We start from the raw sequence: 22454 nt of genomic DNA, 5'->3' as shown, positions 1-22454 counted from the left end.
ATGACCTCTCTCCATCCCACATCTTCTCAAATGGTAAGAACACACACTGATGTACGAGCTGCCAGGGGTACTATGGCTACCACTGCAGAAACTTTTAGGAGCCAGGTTAAGGTGTGCAGTTCAGCAGCAAAAATGTGCACCTTTGTAAAAGACTTCATTGGAACTGTGCTCCATCTTCTGTACATCTGCCCTCTGTGGTTCTCTATGGTTTCCTGAAGGCAAAGTTTTAGAAGGTAACTGAGCAACGGGAAACAGACTCTTACAATGACAGTGTTAACTCTGCTTGCCACTAGCACTTTAGTATAAATAAATACAGAGGAATGGCACAGTTAACACTGTAGGACATGTTTAAAGAAATGAAGAAAGGATGAAAAAAAATACATCCCTACCTGAACTCCACTATAAGTGTGCTAGCATTAGACCACAGGTTCTCACAGCAACATTAACTCTGTCAAGCTGCATATTGTTTGCGTTCAATGGCATTAATTTAACAAAATGAGTACTGCAAATTGAGATAGATATTAAAGAGAAAAGGATGCTATTCATGTACAGTGCGATCAAGTTCACTTGAGCTTTATCATTTCCTTTGCGTTGTTAGGTCAGCTCGCTAAGCTGGGCCCCAGGTTTTGTAGGCAGTGTTTTATACCATCATCTATTATGTCCCTCATTCATTCAAGACGAAACACTGGGACTTCAGTTTACTCTCAGTGCAAAACTGCACATGCAAAGCTGGCCCAGCTTGAACTTCACTTTCTTTTGTAGTCTTAACTGTACAAGATTCACACTTTGAACTCAGCACAACTCAATTCTTTACTTATGTGAATGCCAGAAAACAAAGTACTTAGCTCAAATGCTGTAGCCAGAGGTTATTAGTAAGCACTAAAAGAACAACTTAAAAAGCAAATTGGTAGAAGGATTTTCACTGAAGTTTTCAACAGCAGACCTTCAGCTCTCATGTAAGGCCAGGCTTGGGAGCTCTCAGCACTAGTGGAAAACTTTAATTCAGATGTAACTCTTCTTTTTCAAGTCTTAAACCATTCTGCCACAGACCTCTTTTACCTGCCTCATGAATCCCAGGCTCCTACTCCTTCATCTACAGCCTCAGTTTACCTCACAGCTACATCTTAAAATTTGACAGGAGGCAGCTTAAGGACTAAGGCTACCAGCTGGAAGCAAACAAGGCTCAAGGTATTTTTCTGGTGATATAACACTTGGCCCAATGGAGGCCCAGGGTCATGGGCACCAGAATGACAATAAGCGAAGGCAGGCCAGGAATCCATCGAGCAAGGCCAGAGGCAGCCCAACTCCCTGCTCCCCAATTCCATTTTGAGGGAGGGCTCTGAGATCTCAACAAGGCTGATCTGGCCAGGGATGAAACACAAGTTATTTCTCATCTTAGATACTGAAGTTATTCCTGTTCACTAAAATTAATGCTTTTAGTTAAGGTGGCACTGTTGTGTTTAGACCAAGCATCAAATCATAGAAAATGAGGGTCAGAAGGGACCTCAGGAGGTCATCTAGTCCACCCCCCTGCTCAAAACAGGCCCATTCCCAACTAGATCATCACAAGCAAGGCTTTGTCTAGCCTGGTCGTAAAAACCTCCAAGGATGGAGAGTCCACCACCTCTTCTATGAAATCACAAACTCCCCCCCATACTCTTTAAACACCAGCAGCTGGGAGGTAAGAGCTGGTTTGTGTCAGGAATGAGTCTCCATTACTTTTCCAGCACTCAGTACGTTTGTATTTTCCTCTCCTGTAGGGAACTCCAATGCCTCCTTTTGCTGCTTGCTGCTCATAACCCTCCCCACGCTAGCAATGAAGATGACAATCCTCCTAAGTGTCACGGGTCCCTGAACAGCAAGTACAACTCATCCGACCCATGTCAGTTCCACTCTGATGCTGCTGGCAGAGTTAAGGACAACAGAGAGAAGGGGGGTGGGGGGTTATTCTGATGCCAGGCCACGTGGTACCTTAAAGACTGGTTCAGAGAGGCATGAGACTTTGGAAGCCACAGCCTGTAAGATAATATCAGACAAAAATTGGTTGTTGCCTATGAAGGTTCATGCTTCTCTGAACCAGTCACTCTTTAGTGCCACCCTGCCCCACCTCCTGCCTGACACAGAGAGTGGGTCTGCCCTTCACAAAATGACAACTCCATAGGAAGACATTGATTGCAAGGAACCTGTACCAGTGAACACTTTCACATTTGGCAATGGGAGGTGGGGAGTCCTCTCAATCTACATCAGGGTTAGAAATAAAGAAAATAACCAGACATTCTGTAAAATTTAAGAGGATAAGTCTCTGCACTAGCTAGAGCCAGATTTCCACTTAGGCTACATCTGGACTTCAAAGGCTATTGCTACTTTCACTGCAGCAACAGTACTGAGACAGAAAGTCTCCCAGGGGTAGATACAGGTTTGTCAGCAGAAGCAATTTTTCTGCTGCCAGAGCTGCACCACAGCCCCTGAATGACAAGAGCTCTGGCAGTAGGCTGTCTTTGGCTACCAGGACTGTGTCCACCCTGGGGGCTCTGCCTGTATAGCTACATCGGTTGTAAGGTATGATCTTTTTGTGGACTGAAATGACATAGCTCTACTGGCAGAACTGCGTAACATAGGCAAGGGCTTAGTCACCAGATGAATGCTTTTGAAGCCCTGACCACAGGAATACAGTTTCCTTTTCTCAATCTCGAAACAAATAGATGCCTTAGGCCTTGCAACACAAACACTCTCCTCTTTGTCAAACATAAGAAAACGCAATAACAACACTGTTTCAAAGCAGCATGCCACCAGTGAACTCCCTGGAAAAACAGTATCAACAGTATACAGAGAGGGCGTGCAAAGTTTACAAAGATAAAACACAGTAGAACAAGTATGAAAAATTACACGTCGGTTGTACTGAAAATGCATTGCTCAAATCAGAATTGAGAGGCTATGCTAATGCTCTTAGGCCTTATCCAGACTAGGTAACTGTAGCAGCCAGCCACCACTAATAAATGAACTTGTGCAAAACAAGCTGGCCAAACTACTACCTGCACTGGTTGCATTTTAACCCTGATTGCATGAAACCAGGCTAGATTATAGTGCAAACTGTGGTTTATCTAGTTCATGCTATAGGTTTGCATTGGTACAGACACAGCAATACAATCCAGAGCTGGCCTCAGGTGGCTGAAGTCAAGATAAAGACAAACCTTTGTCAACCAGAGTCTAGACAAATTCTTTGCTATAATAAAAACTGTAGAGCATATACTTACCTCTCTTATTTTGAAATCCTTTCTAGACATCTGTATCAGGCAGCAGCTCCTGGAAAATGAGAGAACAGATGTACCCATTTATTGGCCAGACCATCTAATTTGTGCTTATATAGCCTCCAAGCTCTTCTGAGAAGAGTCAACACCCGCTATTAAATCAAGGCCTACTTCTGAGTGGCTCCACCCAAATCAGTTAGTAGTGATTGTCTCTAAGGCTTGGTTAGTTTGAATTAATTTCACCAAACTTTGAACTGCCTTACATCAAAGTTAATGTCTATGATTGGTTTAGATGTCTTTTCTTTTATTGTTCCCCCTGCAAAGAGTTTACACCTTTTTGATTGGGGGGGGGGGGGGAGTGCAGCAGATTTCATTACCCAGGTAAGAATCAGGCCAATTCCCACTTCCTTTCAGCTCAGGTGATTTATGCAACTCTGATCGCCCTGCCCAGCTCAGAGCAAACTGCAACCCTTTCTATCCCACTTTCGCTTGGAATTTTCAGACTCAAAAAATACCAGGGAAAAAAGGCACATGAATACATGCTAAAAAATCAGTCCATTCCCTGAGAGTCTCAAACAAGTATCTCTCTTGTGAAACACAGGTTTCAAATGTCTGGTACACATGAAAAGTCATAAATGTAAAATGGAACTTTATCAGGCATTTTCCCTTTTATCTTCTTTTCTCAAAGTGCTGAAATGCCTCTATATAGATTTTGTCCCTTACCATTTTCATTTCCTGTGTGCTTCACTTCATAAAACATCAGGAAAAAATATACTAGCAAAGGATAGTGCATTTGAACAAGAGATAAAATAGTTTAACTGCATGCATAGTCAATGGTAGATGTGGGTGCAGAGCCTCTCTTTCCACATGCTTTCTATTCCTCCTATTTCACTCCTTCCCTCCGAATTATATTAAGAATGAAAAATATATAGCTTTTGCAAGGTTATTCAACTATTTTAATCCTTCATCATTTTCCCTTCAAATGAATCAAACCACACTAGAAAAAAAAATGCAAACTAAAACACTCAACAGTCTGATAAAGTTTACTCATGCCACTGAAAATGAGTGATTATTTCACACATCTTGAACCTGTTATTTTAGTCACTTGAGTCAGCAACCTTTAGATGACAGCACTGTGTTATATCTGAATCTAGAAGTCTGCCTGGTTTAAACAGATATTTTCTACTGGTAACTTCTGGTTCATGATGCCATTTCTTACAAGTGTGGCTATATACGTACAATCCTAAATAGATATAAACTGTGCCTTTTATGCTAGAACAACCACATTCATAACAGGAAGCCATACCCATGTAGGCATATTGGTACAAGTAAAACAGTACAAAGCTTTGGGTTTAATTTCAGCTACACTAGGGAATTTCAATTGAATTATTATAAATAATATAACTGAATATACAATTCATTGAACATGGACTATTAATTAATTTAGGTTAGAAAATAGAAGTTTCAGAACAGCAGGTTCTGGGACAGGCCTGCAATAGGAGTAGTGGGAAATAAAACACCTAACAGATCTGAAAGCGCAGCTTAGTAAATGTATGAACGTAAGAACTGCCATTTACCAGGTCAGACCAGAGGTCCATCTTGCCCAGCATCCCGCCCGTGTCGCACAGTGGCAGAGAGCAGCTGCTGAAAGAAGAGTAAAAGGTATATGACCAGGTCTTTTCCCACTGCTCCTGACACTTGAAGCCTCCAGCATTTAGGGTCTAGGAAGTTGTGGTTCAGAGGCTGTGGCCCGAACTCCCATACTCAATAGCTACTGATGCACCTTTCTGCCAAGAAATTGTCCAACCCCTTTTTTGCATCTGGTTAAACCATTTTTTTTCACATACATATATATGGGATTATATGATACGAGTGCCCAAAGATGATGCAGGAGATGCCTCTTCCAGCTTATGCTCTTAATTACAACAAAATTAAATGTGAAAATATGTACATTTTCATAAATTAAGAGCAGAAGGGGCCATTAGATCATCTAGTCTGACCTTTGCTTATCAGAAGTCATTAATGTATTACCACATGTTAAGCCCAATACACTTGAGTTTGCCTAAAGCATGCCTCCCAGAAGACATCTAGTCCTGACTTCGAAAACAGTGAGAGGGATTCTCCATTTCACTTTCTTTGATTGTCTGTTGTAACTGTTAAAATTACCCTCACTCACAAATTAGTCATTTGCTTCTAACAAGAATGGCTGGTATTGCCTTCCAGTCGTTCACTTGGCTTATGCCTTTCTCTTGGCTGGAAAAGGCCCTGCCATCCAGGATTTCCTCTGCAGAAAGTGACACGCTCATCCAGTCACCTCACAGGGTTTGTTCTGGCGAATTGAACAGGTGGAGCTCAATAAAAATTGCTCGCTGTAACACCGGGGTGTCAATCTTGTGGCCCACGGGCTAGATCCAGCCTGCACAGCCCCTCTTTCCACCCTGCCAGACTACTGCTGGGCCCCTGGAAGTTTCAGGGTGCAGCCCACCACAGAAATCGGGGACCCTTTAGCCTCACCAGACATGGCCATTGGCAGCAAGCTCAGGTTGCTGCTAGACCCCCGGACTCACTCCCTCAAGCTCACTGCCTCCACTGGCCCCTTTGTTGCTAATACTGGATCCCTGGCTGCTGCTGCTGCTGCCATGGTGGTGGCAACTGCAGCAGCCCTCACACCCAAGGCTATATACAGCCTGCAAGGAGTCCCAGGTCTGGTCCTGGGGGCCCAGGTGATTTTGACACCCCTACTGTAACCCTTAAACATCCCATCTTGTTTGTAGCTCCTTTCCAAAACTGCGGGCACCAGAACTACAGGCAGTATTCTAGCCCTGATGCTCAGTCAAGATCACCTCTCTTCTTCCTCTCTACGGTCCGGTTTGTCCCTCCTGCCCCATACAGCTAAGAGGTTAGCTTTGCCAGAAAAACTTAGATGTAGGCGGTCAGAGCTGATTTGGATCAGTGCCTCGACACAGTGGAACTTTCTAGCACAAGGCACGGTAAGGCAGGGGAAGTCTCGGCATGGTGAAGAGTTCCGGCATGGACAGAGTTCCCGCCGAGGAAATGCAGATTTGCATAACACAATTGGCTGATGTTAAATTATTCCCACGTGGAGGCTGGCAATTGGCTCGCTAGCCGAATAAAAGGTTAGGGGTGTTTCTGCCCTAGTTGGAGAACTCCGCGATTCCCCCTGGAGTGGAACTCCGGCAGCTTGATCACCTGCCAACGACTCCCCGTCGGCGAAGCCTTGTGACGTATCCTCCGTGTTGCATGCCCGAGTTAGACCCGAGCTACCCGGTCTACAAGAGCTCCTCGATTACCGATTAGAGAGTAGAATTGTTGCAACTACGATTGCCTGCGCTGTATATGACTCTACAGTGTAAGTAAAGCCATCTCTGTTTTCCAATTGATACGTGTCTCGTCTGTGCCTAATTCCGCTCCGGTGATAGAGAGTACCCATCTTCCCGTCATGGGATCACAGCTGCAACCCCAGCTAGCGTTCCCGAGGACTCCTGATCCTCGATTCCCCCTCGGCCCCCACATAGGCCAAGTCTGGAAGAGCTCATGTGGAGTTTTTTTTTCTTCTATGACCTTGAAATCCTTTTCAATATCACTGTTTTCCAAGATACAGCCTCCCAGTCTGCAGGTGCAGCCTGCCGCCTTTGTTCGGACATGCATGACCTTGCATGTGGATGCATTCAAACACACCATATTTGAACGTGCTCAGTTTACCAAGCAATCCAGGTCTCTCTGCTCAACTGCCCCGTCTTACTCATTAATCCACCACTACACCAATCTGCGTCACCTGAAAAGTTTTATCAGCAGTGTTTTCATATTTACTGCCAGTTCGCTCGTCAAATTGCTGAATAGTGTTAATCTCAGGACGAACCTGAGGAACCTCCATTCAACAGTGATTCCTCTGCAATTTGCTTTGAGATCTTTCAGTGAGCCAATTCTCAACACATTTAACATGTGCCCGATTGAGATTGTATTGTGCTAATGTTTTTAAAGTCAGACTGAGAAGTGGCAATAAGTCAAATACTTTGCATTGACCCAGTTACCTTTATTGATCAAACCTGTAAATCTCAACAAAAACAAATGATTTCAGGTTTGTCTGAAAAGTTGCCTTTTTCATAAACCATGCTGACTGGTTCTATTAATAAATACTCTTTAATTCTTTGAATCCTTTCTAGCCATTTTGATTCTTTTGCTGGGGAATGGAATCATGCTAACCAAGTTAGAATGACTTGGGGTCATCCCATTTGCTCCTTTTTGTGTAACAGCACAATATTAGCCATTTTCAGTATTCTCCAATTTTCCCCAGTATTCAAAGATGTATTGCAACTTTACATCAGGATGCCAATGATCTCCTCAGACAGCTCTTTAATCTCTTGGGTACAATATTTTAAAATATTTATCCCTGATGGACGTTCTTGATGGACACCCCCCGATGAACTTCCTCCTTCGTTACCATCTGTCTGTAGTTCATCCTCCTCCTAGAAAAAGTGTTTTTCATCCCACTTTTCCACTCACACCAAACAGAAAATGTTCTGACCTTCCTGAATTATTTTCAAGACCTCTTAAATTGTTTTCTAGTGTACTTAAACACATCCTTGTTTGTCTTAGCCCAAGCTACTATAGACATCTCTGATGCCTTAGGCTTCACTTTGCTGCACTTCATAGTTTCTAACTGCTATCTTTCCAGAACATCATAATTCTTCTTTTCACTTTAAAAACAAGTGCCTAATGAGCAATGAATCAAAAGCCAGGAGAGGGTGTAAGTGGAGCACTGCTACAGACTACTAGATCCAGATTAAAGAGCAGGATACATTGCTCATTTTAACCCAAATACTTTAAGGTGAAAAAAAGTGATGTTGTTCTGACAAGAAACTAAACTGAGAAGAAAAATATTAGGAAAAATGTCATTGGGTTAAATGCACCCAGCCTTGGTTTACATACCAGACAAAACTGCATCAGTTTAATCAAATCAGTGCAGCATCATGGACCAATTAAACTGGTACAAGTATATAGGCAAAATTGGCCTTCGGAAGTTGGAACGCTACTGCCTTTCTGGCAATGGCAACCTTTTCCAGCACTGTGCTGTTAATCTTATTTTGGTGTTGAAAATGACAACTGGACCCAGACAGCTGTCCACGCAAGGACTCCCACTGTTGCTACTACTATTGAACCAAAGTTGTGCCAGCAAAACTGGGGGAATTAAAGGCAATCTAAGGTCTCATAAGACAGAGGAAGACTCACTACAGTTTAAATCAAAGAAAACCTTGCTTCCCTACTACTTGAACACTCCTAACCTTCAGGTAAAGTATTCTCCATCAACCTCTGACAAATTCTATAAGCTATATTTGTCATCAATGCTTTTTTTTAACATCATAGATCCCTCCTTTACAGTCTACATAAAGGGAAACTGTAGACATTTTTCACTTCATTTCTCAGTATGCCATCCTGAAAAGGTTGAGAAACTGGTCTGGATCAAGTTTTAAGGCCCAAGTACCCATTCTACATTAAGAATGACAAAACAAAAGTGGGAAAGCTATGAAAAATAAACCAATTGGGAATGACCTACTTAATGAAAATAAAGAAGCCTCTTCCCTTTCCTACAGAGTTCAGCACCTATCAAGAAGAGAGAAATAACCATAGGCTAGCAGGAGTGACAGAAAAAAAAGAATCTTTGCAATGGACTACACATTCTTTCTTTATATCAATTTTAACAAAGTTTTTAATAAAACCTCTTATTCAAGTTCTGCACCACTTCCCAAGCACTAAGCTTTTTATCAACCACCCATGTACAATTCAGTGTCAGTAGTGAATACCTTTAGAACAGTCTATTCTCATCATTATATAGGACAGGGACCACCAGAAGAGAAAGTATGCATTCAAAGCAGGGCTGATGCTGTATTCTCAACATAATGACTTCAATGAGAGTTACACATGCAAGCACATAGGACTGGAATTATAACATATAACATACTCTAATTCTCAGGCAAGTGAAAGACATGTCACACAGTTGTGTAGCTACTTCTGTAGCTATAGTAGACCAGTTACCATCACCTATGAATTTGCCTTTGATTTTACTGATATGAATGCATCATGCCAGAAAATTAACGCAATTCTTGTTACTTACCTAGACAATCTGTTTGGTAACAGGAACCCTGACTTCATAAGGAGTTGTGTTCTACTGACTTACATGCCTGATCTTGAATAGACTTAGTAACATTTTTTCCTAGAATGACCCACTGACATTAAACTATGCTTGAGTGTTTTGTCTCTATATACAAATAATTGCACCTCAGATACTGCTTCTCAAAAGACCAACTGGCCCGATTTTAAATAATTAAATATAGACAAATTCTGTTCTCTTTTTCTGGAAACCACAATGAAGGATACATCATGAAATATTAAGAGCTGGGTGATGATACTACTATACAGTTAAAGGCTGAACGGTTTATTTTATTGCTCAACAGACGGTATTTCGAAAATCTTCAAATGCTATATCCTTATTCATGTTATTTGGAAAACTAGTATGTCTTAAAAGCATTTAATAAAAAAGTAAGAATGCCAAATTAGAAGCTGTTTGAACTGGTATCATGAGATGCGGGCCCTCTCTCCCCTTAGTTTTATATTTAGATATGGATATAGAAACTAGGGGGAAGAGAGGGCCTGCATCTCATGATCTTCTGGCTTTTGATGCATTGCTCATTTGTAATTTTTTTTAAGAGTTGCTTCATGAGTGGGGAAATGGGTTCTAGACAGTTGCTAAAATCAATCCTGAGACAGTTTAGGGGAGATAAGAGAGACTTACATATAAAGTAAAATTGATTAATGCTCACCTATGGCTCATGTGATGGCTCATATATTATTTTGGCTAAAATGCTGATTCACAATGCATCTCAGATTACATGACCCACCAGAGGAATCTATTTGCTGATGTACTGAAGGACCAGAGCTCAAACAAGGCAGCGGGGTTTTCTGGCCATCTGAGAAACTAACTGGACAATTTAAGGTGTACTGTGGGTTCAAATCCTGCCCTTGGCAGCTTTCCAAATGCGCACTGAGCATGTTTGTTGCTGTGCCTGCAGTGCAGTAGCAATTAAGTTTGGCACCCAGGGCAAAGCCCACCGTGGCAGCCCACCCTCACCTCTTGCACAGATCTGGGGGGCACCCCCACATGCTTGCCCAGGAATGCATGCAGCAGTGGGAGCCACCCTTCCCCCATCCCCACACCCCCCAAATGAGATGCTCATTCTGTCCCGCATCCTGCCTCAGCTAGGCAGCACCTGTTGGTGCCCCTTTGCTTCGATGCCTGGGGCGATCACTCCGCTCCCCCCGCCCCCCTTGCTACAGCACTATGTGCCTGCGCTATAAAGGAAGGCCAGCAGAAGTTTATTTTTGAAAATAAAATCTCTCACATTAGTCCAAAATCCACATGAACACTCACAGATTTTACTTCAGCAATATTGTCAAGGAAAATAGCACTGGAAGGAAAAATGAAAGTCTCCAATAAGCAGCAGCTTCAGGACAGTCATCATAACTCATGTGCCTCATCCGCTTCCTCAGTTACATGCACACGATCAGCTGAGCAGCTGTGATTCTCATCAACATTAGCATGAAAAGATTACTGGGTTCAGGAAATCCGCCCACAGCATACTGCCCTACTTTAAGGAGCAGCAGATGACTGCCACTGATCAACGTAGTGCCACAAATTCCATCTTCAGTCAAAACAGTTAATGTAAGTTTATCATGAGAAACAAACAGGGAAAATAAACAGCAGCTTTCTAGAATAATTCATTCCATTTAATCAAACCAAGGGTTCACACCTATCACTTTCTCATCGCAAAGTGCTGACAGTGTGACTTAAGAATATTTTAAGGAGTGAAGGAAATGACTTCTTTAAATAGGTTACATGGCTGACATAAGTAACCTCAAACTGGTACAGAAACCTGTTGCCAACTCTTGCAGGAAAAGAGGGACATGCAAGTAGCAGACAGGCTTTGCTCATTATTTTAAAAAGACGTTTCAAGAGATAGTAGATCACAATGCTGTAAAACAGAGCTCCTGCTACAACCCTGAATTATGGTACAGCTACCTACCCCTTGCTGCATCACAGTAGGGGTAGCTCTGCTGGTACATGTTGGGATCGTGTGTTCATGCTAGTTCTCACCCTCTTTTCTGGGAATTGGTAACATTTAAATTGGTCTGGAACCCATGTGCCTGGTGAAATAGTCCTCAGCTGCTATTCCAGCAGAAGATGGGGTAGACTCTGGAAGATAAGGAGAGCACACCGGACAACTCTGTGACTCCCGTGCTGCAGAGGGATGGGCAGAGCCTCCCTTCTCTCCGCTCACCTCTGAAGCAGGGGATGAATGGTGTCTCAGACTTCTCTCAACTCTGGATTGTCTGACAGCCGTGCAGCCTCACAACTATCATTTGGCTTACTTTCCTTGACCTCTTCAGCCAGGAGGTGCCAAGAAAGGGACAGAGCTTTGTAGCTGAGTGTCAGTGACATCCTAATTCTCATATGTTTGACTGACCAGCAGTGGTTCCTCCAGAACCTCTGCATACAACTTGGAAAACCAGGAAACACAGGGTTAAAGTTAATTCCCAACCTACCCCACAAAGGTCAGCCCTCTCCTTAGAGATGGCCCAAGCTGTCCCTTACAGACAGAGTGCTCTGTCCTTCACCGTGAGGTGGAACAGTGGGCACGTCTACACGATGCTATGTCGCTGTAGCAATGCGTAGCGTGGTGGACACAAACCGTGATGCTGCAGCTACATTACAGTAGCAACATGCTCTCTCTTTTTAGCATATTGCTATGATGACGTAGTGGATAAAAATAACCATGTGCCACCGGTGTGGCTCAGGATGAGCTGCTACCATGCCATCATTTAGTACTTCAAGTACCAAGAGGAAGTACTAAATGACGGCACAGTAACAATGGTACCGTAGAGGCACGTGTAGAAGTGCCCACTGTGAAGACACAGCACACAGGTACAGACAGGGAAATGGTCAGATCATTTTCTCAGACTGCAGAAGCTGTGTAGCACAAGTGTTCAGTCAACACTACCTGGGTAAACCCAGCCTATACTTCGCTGCTTCATTTACACTGAGTAACCCCAGTTGTCTTGGATCTCCTTGTCACTAGACACAGGTTTCTCCTCTGCCAAGATCTGTGTGGATGCTGATGTGCAACAGCCTCACGTAAAACAAGTCACGTGCAGGCTTCTCCCACTGGGTCTAATTCATTTGCCACCCTTTACTTGACCCACGGGAATAACCATCCTCAATTGTGAGGGATCGCTGCCGCTGCCAACACTGCATATAAGCCACCTGAGCATTACTAGACTTCATCTTTTCCTAAAAGCTGCTCTGTAACAAAACCACTTTTCTGTAGCACACTATCCTCTGTGCTACCAGACTGCTACGAATCTGCTTGGCACAAACAGACCAGCGTGCCCCACTATTTGTGCAATTCAGTACAGTCATGAAGGATCACTCTTGGAGTGCAGACGGATGACTTCTCTGTGGGCTATGACAACCTACTGCAAGCAATTACACCCAGCAACAATACAGTTGCTCTCTGTAACACAGTGTAAGGCAATTGCAGTGTTTGCAAACAAATGATGGAAGATAATTGTGTGGGACGCAGCACACACCACATGAATGGCACGTTTGTTTACTTAGTCATTCCACTTAGCTTCTTTTTACAGGAATGCCCTAGCCAAAACCTACTTACAGCCTATCCCTAGTGACTCCTGCCAGCACCAGTGGCAGGCCTGAAGCTGTCAGACTGGGCTGGTATGTTAACTCTGTTCCCTGGTTTTCAGAACTGTACGTAGAGCTGCACTTGACATCTAGGGAAGGTGAGAGGCAAAGTCAGTCAACTTAACTGTGTATTAACAAAGCTTTTTGGGCAGCAAAAATTATACACAGGAGAAAAAAGAAGGAAACTGGCAAGCCCTGTATTTTGGAATATCCTAGTGCAGGCAGAGGAAAACAAACACAACTTGATACCCCAAGCACTCGGTCATTCTGGCTCCAAATCTGTTTTTTATTGTACTGCTACCATCCTACAAGTCTTGATGGTATTGCTCCAATGGAATCAGGAACAGACCCGAGCCCTCAGCTTGCATCTTTTCTTTTTCCACAAAGAGTCATATTGTTTCTGCCAACAGAGACGACCACTGCAAGGGTGCAGGTATCCCACAAATTCTCCATTTCCTCAAGTGGGAAGGAGCATGGAACCCAATCCCACAAATTCCAGTAACTTCAGGGAATGGAAACACACACCTTGTCAGGGTGCCAGCTTCTCAATGCTGCTTGCTACCAGGACTACAGCATCAATTCCTAATATCAGGCAGGGATGCCACCAGGAAGAAGCTGCAATAGGGCCAGAGTGGGGATGGTAGAGAGCAGCATAACCAATGTACCACGAGGGACAGACCCAGCAGAACTAATGTGATGGTGTTTCCAAAAAATCCCAGGGAAAGAAGGTGACACCACACAGCTTGCACTCTTTTCTCCTCACTTCTGCACACCCCAATCAACCAATTTACTTCTTCTGGCTACAAGGGCAGTAGTGTCACATTTCGGTTTTGATTTATACTACAGCAATCACTATGCAAATTTCCACATACTGCTCTGATGGATGATTTCTAAAATTGATCTATAACCACATACTATTTTAGCCCTGTGACTTTTTTGAAGATAAACAGTCAATGATAAATTATGCCACGTTCAGTCGTAGTTTTACTTAAGGAATAACCTCTTACCCCTGAATCAGAGTAGGAGCAAAAGCTGTCTTTTCATTTTAAATCGAAGGCAGAATATGAACCTGAAGGTCAAAAAGTAACCCAGCAGCTCCTTGTGACATAAGGTAAATAAGAAAAAAAAGGGTTATTAATCCACATTTATGGCTTTTTTTTCCACTTGGAAAAATTTACTGGGACATACTTAAAATATGTTTCTAGATGATACCTCTTAAAAGGTCATATATATTTATAGGATAAACAAAACATTACATGAGAGGGTGTGCACAAGATATTATAATCAATCAATCTAGAAAGTTGAATTAATATGATTAAGGTTTCATGATTACAACTTCACTCATGAGTCATGTTACTATGAAGGCTCTGGAAAATGGCAGAATTCTTTCCAAAACCCAACTGAGCATTTTTTGGACGTGGGTGGTAGGGGAGGAAGAAGATAAAAAATGGGATTAATTTTTATATAAATTCACTCAAACCATGAGAATACAGAATACTACTTAACTCTGACTAGTTGTAAATTAAACAAATATATTTCCCTTAAAAAAAGATTTCCCCAACTCTTCCATTACCTAAGAAAGGCCCATATTCTTCCCACTCTGCAGATGATCTAATCCTCTTATTTCACAGCCTCTCCATCCCTTCTCTTGATGAGGAGCAAATCAAATGAAATAAAGTATTTAATAAAAAATTACATTTGAGGCATTTTTAAATGTCAGATTTATATCATGTAGTATGGCCTTTCAGACAAATCAACTAATTCTGAACAAAGGAAGTTAGCAGAAAAGCTTTTATTAGTAGCAAAACAGTTAACATTTGCATGGTGATTCATTACAAATTTACTCAGTGAGACTACAAGGAAAGCTCACTCTACTCAAACCAGCTATTTCAAAATGTCTATGAACTTAGGAAGACAGCATTTCATCAGTGGCATCTGGAAGAATTTCTATGGAAACAAGACATAAACCTCTTGCTCAAAGGAAAGGTCAACTTGAAATGCAAAAATACTGACAATACCAAAAATCCAGAGAGACCTGTAATCTGCATTATATTTTGACTCTTCCAACATGTGCATTTTAATTGTCCTTGCTTACTATTGAGTAACATGCACTGCTTGCTGTTTTACTCTTTGATTTAACAAGCCCAATAAACGATACTAGTATAATAAATAACAACAGTGAAACTGCAGTCTATTGTCTTTTCCCAGGTGGGAGAAGACAGGGAAAATCTTCTCAAGTGTTTTTGCCATGTGTCAGAGTATTACCACTGGACTTTTCATTGTAAGCACCTAATTCAATAGTCATTTGGCAGTAGTAATTTGCTCCCTGGTGAAACTTAGCATTTAAAGTCTCAGTGGAGTACAAAAAAAAGTTTTATTACTTTCAAAACCACCTTAGTTCACAATACAGAAGCTGTACCTTTTCTAGATCATCCAGTATCTTTTCACAGGCAGTCATATCATATGCCCTGCTTTCACCGGAAGTTTTATTTATGTTATACAGTTAAATGTAAAAACATATACACGGCATTAAGATTCTATCATTCTGTGGCAGTTGTTTAACTAGTGAGCATATGGGGGCTACTCTTTTGCTATCCTGAAAGGCCAACATGGTTCCTTTGGAATCCTTAGGTCCAGTTCTGAACTCAGTTAGGAGTACAGTAACTTTTTAAATCAATGGAGCTGCATCAAGTTACACCTGAGGTAAGAGGGATCATAATCGGGCCCTCTGTTTTACTGAGTAACTGTCAAGACCCTGAACCACTCAGATAAAGGGGAATGTAACCATGACCCAAAAGGAAGAGGTGTGAGCCTTTAAGATGCTGATATATTAGACATGGCTCTTATTTGGTTCAGTCCACACACAAGTTAAATCACTTTATTATAACGGTTGCTTCCAAAAGTAGAGAGACAATGCCCTCACTTACTCATAAACTCCACGACTTTTCAAGTGGAAGAAGGTGCTGGGATTCCTATGAAAACCTTGCTCAACAGCTCTGGTTCCAGTATTACTGTAGGTAACTGATACATGTGTACATTTCAACTTAAAAATCAGCCTGTTAGGAGTTGCAGAAGAAAATCTTCCTTTGACAATTAAGAAAGATGAGGCCAGGAAGCAGAATAAAGCAAGGAGTGATAGGGTGACTTCTACAAGTCTGGGAAAGAGTGGGGAGGGAAGGAAGGAGCAGATGTCTGAGGCCCCTGGAGGGTTCCTTCATCCTACATTGTTAACCTGAGCTTTCAAACATCACCTTGACTTTCTTTTAAATCTCAGCATCAATGGGTGCATACACAGGTACTAACTCTCTGACAGTTAAGCTGTCTTAACATTTTAAAGTCAACTTAATTGTCAGAGCATACACACACGTGGAACAGAGGTGACTTAAATGCAGCACAAGATAATATACCTCTGAGGTGTATTATCTTGAATTGCATTAGTTAAGTCAACTTAGCTCAGAAGATGGCTGCCACCATGTCAAGGAGCTGTATGTGTGTATGCTCCAACATGGCTTAACTTAAGTCAACTTAGTTAAGTTGCCTTATTTTAAGTTGACTTATTACATGTGTATGCACCCAGGGTCACATACGTTGAGATAAGATGGCCCTATGCCTTTTACTATTTATAGCACCAACCTAGAAAACTACAAAGCCATGACATCCAGACTGGGTGGGTGGTAAATGTTAAGAAACAGGTCACTGATACAAAGTGATCTGGACTGACTGGTAAAGCTGGGTGCAAGCAAACAGGATGCATTTTCATAGTTTCATAGTTTTTAGGGTTGGAAGGGACCTGAACAGATTATAAAGCCTGACCCCTTGCCCTGGGCAGGAACAAGTGCTGGGATCATAATACCCTAGCCAGATATCTATCCAACCTCCTCTTGAAGACCCCCAAGGTATGGGAGAGCACCACCTCCCTTTGGAGCCCATTCCAGAGCCTGGCAGCCCTAACCATAAAGTAATGCTTCCTGATATCAAGCCTGAACCTGCTCAATCAATTTGTGGCCGTTACTCCTTGTTATCCCAGGTGGTGCGCGGAGTAACAGAGCCTCACCTATTTTCCGCTGGTCCCCCCTGGTGAGTTTATAGACGGCCACCAGATCCCCTCTCAGTCTTCTCTTGTGGAGGCTGAATAGATTCAGGCCTCTCAGTCAATCTTCACAGGGCCTGGCCTGCTGCCCCCTCACCCTTCTCTTGTGGAGGCTGAATAGATTCAGGCCTCTCAGTCAATCTTCACAGGGCCTGGCCTGCTGCCCCCTCACCCTTCTCTTGTGGAGGCTGAATAGATTCAGGCCTCTCAGTCAATCTTCACAGGGCCTGGCCTGCTGCCCCCTCACCATGTGAGTGGTCCTCCTCTGGACCCTCTCAAGGTTAGCCACATCCCTCTTGAAGTACGGTGCCCAGGACTGGATGTAGTACTCCAATTGTGGCCTGACCAGTGCCACATAGAGGGGAAGGATGACCTCCCTGGACCTGCTTGTGATGCATCTTTAGATGCACGACACGGTGCAGTTAGCCTTACTGACCGCTTCCTCACATTGGCAGCTCATGTCCATCCTGGAGTCAACAATGACTCCAAGATCCCTTTCAGCCACTGTGTTGTTGAGAAGTGTGTTCCCCAGCCTATAACTGTGTTGCTGGTTCCTTCTCCCTATATGTAGCACCCTGCACTTGTCTGCATTGAATTCCATCCTAGTCTCATCCATCCACCTCTGTAACCTGTCTAGATCTAGTTGGATTCTGTCCCTCCCCCACAGCGTGCCCACTTCTCCCCATATCTTTGTGTTATCAGCGAATTTGGACAGCATGCTTTCCACACCCACCTCCAAGTCGCTGATAAAGATGTTGACTAGCACAGGCCTGAGGACCAAGCCCTGGCGGATTCCACTGCCTAGATCCCTCCAGGTCGAAAATGACCTGTCCACCACCACTCTCTGGGTGCGACCATCAATACTGGTAAAAGAAAGACCATGCATTCAGGAACAAAGCACACAGGATCTCCTTACAGAATTCTATTATGATAAAGAATTACTCTGAAAGGAGCTTGGGTTTGAGGTGAATCATGAGCTGAACATGAGTTCCCAATGTGACACCACGGCCAAAAGGACTTATGTGATCTTTGCTTGTATAATACAACAAAATAATAATGAGTAGAAGTGGGAAAGTTGCATTACTTCTAGATCTGGCATTGGTGTGGCCACTACTGGAATAGTGTGTCCACACTTTAAGAATGATATTGATAAACTGGAGAGGACTCCGAGAAGAGCCATGAAAATGATTAAATAATTGAAAAACATGCCCAATGGTGGCATGCTCAAGCAACTTAATTCATTAAAAGAAGGTTATGGGGCAATTTGATCACAGTGCGTGGTACTAAGAAAATAAAACAAATGATAGAGGGCTCTTCAATCTACAAGATGAAGTTATAACAAGATTCAATTGCTGGAAACTGAAGCTAGTTAAATTCAGACCAGAAATAAGGTATTCATTTTTAAGAGACGGTAATTAGTCATTGGATCAACTTACAAATGGTTGTGGTGTTTAAATCCTTTGGTTTAAACATTCCAGTGCTGGATGTTTTTCTGAATATATATGCTCTAGTTTAAATCACAGAGGTAACCCAGGGACAGCAACTTGGAATGCCTTGTAAAATCAGGAGTTGATTCATATCCTACTAGCCTGCATTAAGGATAAGCCTTACATACTTTTCCAGTCTCTGTAAAAGTCTTTCTGATAGTTAAAAAAAAAAAAGTATCTCTATTTAATTTTATCTGAGGAAAATTACATCCAAACAGTAGCATTTTAGAAAAAACTATAGTATTTCAAACTATGTTTCTGACTTTGTACTTGAAATCTTGCATGGAGTATTGACTCAAGCCAGTAATTCACTTTCCTGTCAAGCTGCCATAAAAAGTTTGATGTTTGCAAACTTTAAAATGGGAAGTTTGTACTCCTTGGCTAGTATGCAGACAAAAAACAATGCATATTTTTTAAGGCTGCTCAACTCACTCGCTATAAAAAACTACAAGAGCAATATTTTCAACTTGGGTGCCTCAAGTCAGGGATCTAGCAGATTTAGGTGCTGAACTTCAGTTCTGAAATTCTTTTTCTCATCTCCAAGCAAGTTAAAAATCTCAAGGAGAAAAACAAAAGGCTCTACAAGTTTGAGAATCACAGATGCCATCAACGGGCGTAATAGTAGCATTAATTTAATCACGTATCTTATGCAGCTAATGCCCTTGTGATGTTTTAACTGAAAGAAACTGAAATAAGCTTACCAAATGGACAGACTTTCTGAAGTCATGAGACTACAAGTGAAATGCTAATGATAGCATACAGCTTTCTTTTTAATAATGTTTTAACATTTTAGTTGAGATTAAGTATTTAAATTGGACTTCAAAATGATGCAAGATGCTTTTCTTAAAAACAGTACTCAACTACTGTTTACCTTGATGCCTGTGCTCCCATATAATTTTGTAATCGCAGCAATCATACTTCAAGCATGAGACGCTCTGGAAGCTCATTATATTGCTAGGATAAACTCAAGATTCACAAACTCTGAAAATCTAAGACTCTCAACTACCAACACACTTAATAAAACACATTCAGCCAAGTCTTCTCAGATGTTTCAGACAAATGCCTTTAATGCACATTGACAGCCCCAACCCCCACACAGAGAACGGTAAATACTGCTCCCGTTGTGTTACATACCCATGCAAAATAATATATACACTAGGAAATGGTGTGAAATGCCACAGGTACAGCTCTCTACATTTCTGGTTGCCCATTTTGTTATAGGATCCTTTCATCAATTGCTTATGTGAATTTGCCAAACTTTGTCATTCTGGGCAAAATGTTGCATGCTGGTTGAATCACAGGGTCCTGGCAGACATTACAATAATGGCACAATTAACATGCTGTGACAAATTGTAATATTTTACACCTTCACCCCAATTTATAGCACATTAACAGGGTAAACCAGCTATAAAGATTTCCACATATAACTAGTTTGTATCATGCCTTAAATATGCCTGTTAGACCCAGGGCTGGCCCATGTGGATCTGCCTCTCAACTGAGTGCCTGGAACAACACAAGATAGTCCCAGGTCTTTAAAAAGCTCAGGATATGGGAACCCAAGGGGCTCTCTGATCTTAGGTCCCTGAACCCAGGCTTTTAAATCAGAACATCTGCAACCTAGCTGAGTAGCACATGGTGATTTAAAATCCCAAGATGCTGGGAACTGAAACCAGAGAACAGCATCTCTGAAGAGGCTCTCCCCATCCTGGTTCCTAGGGCTTTTATACACCCATGTGTGAGAGTTCAAAGATGCAGAGCAGGGGAAGTCCCTGGGTTCCCTCCCACCTGGCACTTGCAGACCCATGCCCCAGATAGCCTTGTGTGGGTTTAGAGCTGCCAGTGTGTATGGAGCCTGAGATTACAATTCCAGGCTCCCCACATGCCATGGGAACTAAGGTAAGGGACCTGTCCCTGATCCTGGCTCCCTGCATTGGCACTTGCACAATTGGGATTCGATCCCAACAATCCTGTGCCCTGCCATGTATACATGGCATGGAAGGACATGTGAATGTTAAATAAATGTCTGCAAGGGGCTGTAGAAATACAGAACTAGAAGTAACCTTAAAAGATCACCCAGTCCAAGGACGGCCAACCTGCAGCACAAGTGCTTCTAGTGGCATGGGCAGCCCGTGTGACATGCAGCAGATAGGGCAGGAATCAGAACAGCAGACTGCTCCGAGTCTGAGGCAGGACTGGGGTGGCAATTAGGCGGACACATCCCCATGAGCAGAAATGTGCATTTCCCCAGTGATGAATAGAAGTGGCACGTGTTTGTGTCACTGCTAGCTGTCCTCAAAGAATGCCCCTGCATGCGTGCTCTGGCGCATGGCAAGTTGCTCCAGGTGGGGTAGAGGAGGTTGGGGCCGGCACCTGGGTTGGCCTCAGCAGCCTTACCTGGGGTTCTGGGGGTCTCCTGGGACTACTGCAGTGGTGATCTGGGCACGCAGAGCCTGGCCAGCAGCCAGTGCAACTCTGGCCGGCTAGGCGCGTTTCAGGTGGCACACGCTGCCACCATGTGCATTGCACTGTTTTTTTCTGACACAGGTTTTTTTGACGCTAGGATCTTGTGTCACAAAACCCAGCCATGCTGCCAATTAGCAGTGCAGTGAACATGTGCATGTTGTAGAGCACGCAGTCTGCAGCGCCACAAACTAGCTGTGCACTTGTTTGGACATGCCCAGGGAAAGTGCAGGCCTAATTTGTAGGATGCCTACCAAAAAGGTTTACCCCCCACAGTCCTGCCTCCATTGAGGCAGGACAATTACACATAGACCACCCCAACAGATGTTTATCCAACTACTCATTGTCTTTTTTATAGGAACCTTCATGTTGTATCTGTCCCCCGCATCATTCCCCCTATTCTGCCACCATCATTCTTCTTCCAGACTAAACCACCCCAGCTCCTTCACCCTCTCTTTACAAGTCATATTTTCTAAACCTCTTTTTCTTGATCTTGTCTGGACTGTCTCCAGCCTATCTACATCTTCCTTAAAAGCATGGTGCACAAAACTGGAAATGGTACTGCAGCTGAGGCCTCCCTGGCAGAGTAAAGCGGGATAATAACCTCCCATATCTTGTATACAACACTCCTATTAATATACCCCAGAATAAGATTCGCCTTTTTTGGCAAAAGCACCACATTGCTGACTCACTGAGTTTCCAATCCACTCACACTTCAGGTCTTTTTCTGCAGCACTGCTGCCTAGCCAGTTATTCCTCATTTTGTGTTTGAGCATCTGATCTGCCCTGTCTAAAGGTAGGACACTACATTTGTTGTTACAGAAACTTATCTTGCCAACTCCAGAGACTCTCTAGTTGATCAAAATTGATCAGAGGCTGTCTGACTAGGGGCAGAGAGAAGGGAAGTGAAGGCAGCAGTTCAGAAGAAACAACGCGTCTTTTTCAGAGAAGTCAGTCACAGGAAAATGCATTGTTTTGCTCTGTATAAACATTTTTACAACTGTTTAGTTGAAAAGGTCTAGTACTTCCATGTTTTGGACTAGGGCTGTCCAACTTCCTGGCATTTTGTGGATGCACACAGATGAGAACGAGACACACACCTATCTCCCTTCTTTTTGACCATAAGTCATGCCTTACAGGAGATGAGTTAGGCTTTTTTTTTTTTTTTAAAAGGCAGGAAAGGCCAAACTTGGGAAATGTGTTATTTTGGAGAAATACTCTGCATTTTTTTTTCATACCACATCTATGACGTGACACTGTTATGCTTTCAAACTCAAGGCAAAATCTGATTGAATTTTCCATATCCTTCAATCCCACTCTGGCACAGTCAGCTTTTGTCTTCACAGACATCTTGTTTTTATCTCTGGGGGACTAACTGAACTTGTACTCTCATAGTT

General features: G+C 42.8%; 1 protein-coding gene across 8 annotated transcripts in view; it reads right to left on the bottom strand.

Annotated features, from left to right (window-relative positions):
- The window catches only part of CDC42EP3 (CDC42 effector protein 3), a 42652-nt gene that overhangs the window by 5611 nt on the left and 14587 nt on the right, over positions 1 to 22454 (bottom strand). For 2 of the 8 annotated variants that reach the window (XM_059716477.1, XM_059716461.1), the window contains exons 2-3: positions 4826 to 4892; positions 3255 to 3303 (exon numbers count right to left, since the gene is read on the bottom strand). The exons of 1 other annotated variant lie outside the window; for it this stretch is intronic. The gene's annotated coding sequence lies outside the window, so the exon portion shown is untranslated. Of the gene's footprint in view, positions 1 to 3254; positions 3376 to 4825; positions 6762 to 22454 lie in introns of those variants that run through there. 5 more of the 8 variants (XM_059716482.1, XM_019500644.2, XM_059716474.1 and 2 more) reach the window with 4 other exon arrangements.

This window comes from Alligator mississippiensis, chromosome 1 (genome assembly GCF_030867095.1).
Source record: "Alligator mississippiensis isolate rAllMis1 chromosome 1, rAllMis1, whole genome shotgun sequence".
Lineage (NCBI taxonomy): Eukaryota > Metazoa > Chordata > Crocodylia > Alligatoridae > Alligator > Alligator mississippiensis.
This window is presented reverse-complemented; position numbering and strand designations above follow the sequence as displayed.